We start from the raw sequence: 2,210 nt of genomic DNA, 5'->3' as shown, positions 1-2,210 counted from the left end.
CACCCTTACAGTCAAATGCTATTCAGGCTCTTTTCCCTCCCTGAAGCACAGCACTTGAAAGCTCAGTCTCTGCTGGGCCATGGAGCAGCGGCAGTACTGCTGATTAGAGGGAGGGCACAGGAGGGAGCTTCTCTGTGCTCCCAGCCAGGGGGGGAATCCAGCTTGAGCTGAAGCCAAGCTGCACCTGAAAGTGGGGCAGAAAGTGCAGAGGACAAGCGGAGGGGGAGACAGATGGCTGCTATAGGTCTGCGTATGGCCCCAACCCGGGCTCAGGGCCAGTGTCAGAGCCACAGCAGCTACCTGCCCCCACCTCCACTTTGTAGGTGAATCTAAGATGAGGGGCTTTTCCCCCCATGCTGATTGGGGAGGGGGTTTGTCTTAGATTTGAGTAAATATGGTATGCTGTCTCTAACCTGGAGCTAGTTGGGCTGAGAGACAACTTTCTTTGCAATGTTTTCATCAGGCCTGTGTGTACTAAAACTGAGAGAGGGCAGGTGGGGTAAGGAGCAGGAGATCATGGGGAAAATAGGAGTGGACTGGGAACCAGCACTTGCAGGAAAACCAGTATTGTGAATCCTATTAGGAACTTGGGTGGGAGTCCCATCTGTTAGGCAACATCAAGGTTTAGGCAGTTCTGTGTATGCATGCCCATCAGCAGAAACTTGGGCACCTTGGGGACTTTACCAGAAGAAACGTATGTGTCAGGGGACATTAGGCTCTACAAGGCTAGGTGGCAGATGAACAGAGATTTTGTGAGTGCCAGTAATGCCCAATATGGTTCGACTAATGTGCCTAAAGAAACATTTGATCACCTAACACTACTTTTGTGAATATGGCCCTCTGTGCTTAAGTTCCACATGAATAAAACTGGAACAATACTGTACCCTTATATTATAAGGATATGTGAAGATAAGGTAAATAATGTTCGTGAAGCTGTTAGATACTGTAGTGATGAGTGCCACAGAAATGCCCATGAGGAAATTACTGTCTTTAGAGGAGGGGTTGGCTAGCATTCAGTAAATAAAGCAAGGAGCCACTCACTGACCAATAATGACAAAACAAAAATATTGCATAGTTGTTCATTAATTGAGCATAATTCATGCTGTGTACTAAGTAGAGTAAGAGATAACAAGGTCAGAAAGAACCATTACCATTATCCACTCTGATAATAACACTGTCCAAGCACTTCCCTGAATCAATTTCTGTTTGTACAGGAGCATATCTTTTAGAGAAAACCCATCTAATCTGATGTAAAAAAAAGAACTGAAAGCAGAATCTACCATAATTCTGGGGAAGTTGTTTTAATGGTTAATTACTCTCCCTGTTAAAAACTTGCAACTTATCTCTAGTCAAAATTTGTCTAGCATCAACTTCCACCTATTGAATATTGTTATACCTTTGGGTACATGCAGATGTTCCCGGGACTCAGTCTATGATCACACAGCTTAGTTTAAGCTGTGTGGTTGTAGATTAGGTCCTACTTGCACAGATGTTTGCTGGTGCTGGGAGCCATGCTGGGCACATGATTTAAGTAAGTCAGGTGGGGGGCCTAGGAGGTCCATAGGGGAGTTGGTGGGTCTGGGGGAAGGTTGGTGGGATTGCAGGGAGGGCTGGCAGGTTTGTAGGAGGGGTTGGTGGGTCTGTGTGGGGTAGAGCGGTGGGGGCCTAAAAATAACTTGATATGGGTGGGAAGTGTGTAAAAATGCTGCCCTGGGGCTAGGGCGAGCAGCTGGACTTTGGTTCCAAGCCTGTGTTCTGAATGTGTGTAGCTGTTCTGACTGAGCTAATGCATACCTGATCTAACTTAGTGCACATCCTCACGTGAATTAAATTAGTTTGGGCTGGCCATGTTTGACCTGACCTTCCCAAATGCATGTACAGATTAACACTTAGATCAACCTAACCTTAGTTAGGTTAATCTAAGTGTAATGGCTGCACATACCCTTTGTCTGCTAGATCAAATTCCTTACAGGCTATGATCAAACAACCTCCTTGAACATCTCTTTGTTAAGATAAAGAGACTGAAGATCTGCTGAAAAACTAAATCTACAAAGGAAGTGAATTTAAGTCCCTCACTGCCACTTTAGGTACTAAAGTCCATCATTTAAGGACCAGACTTACAGCAGGGCACACAGGACAGTTTCTCCAGGCCCTGCCGTACTTGATGCCCTGCATGTTGAAATAAATCCTTGTAAAAATATTTTTTTAAA

General features: G+C 45.2%; 1 long non-coding RNA gene across 1 annotated transcript in view; it reads left to right on the top strand.

Annotated features, from left to right (window-relative positions):
• Positions 1-1,437, top strand: part of LOC109305038 — a 212,758-nt gene extending 211,321 nt beyond the window's left edge. Inside the window, exon 4 of the long non-coding RNA XR_002099545.1 lies at positions 1,215-1,437. This is a non-coding gene — a long non-coding RNA (uncharacterized LOC109305038). The remainder of the gene's footprint in view (positions 1-1,214) is intronic.
• The last annotated feature ends 773 nt before the right edge of the window (positions 1,438-2,210 follow it).

The sequence above is a fragment of the Gavialis gangeticus genome, unplaced genomic scaffold, assembly GCF_001723915.1.
Source record: "Gavialis gangeticus isolate Ggan-Ray unplaced genomic scaffold, GavGan_comp1, whole genome shotgun sequence".
Taxonomy (NCBI): domain Eukaryota; kingdom Metazoa; phylum Chordata; order Crocodylia; family Gavialidae; genus Gavialis; species Gavialis gangeticus.
Note: the sequence above shows the minus strand (reverse complement) of the source record. Positions and strands in the feature narration are given on the sequence as shown.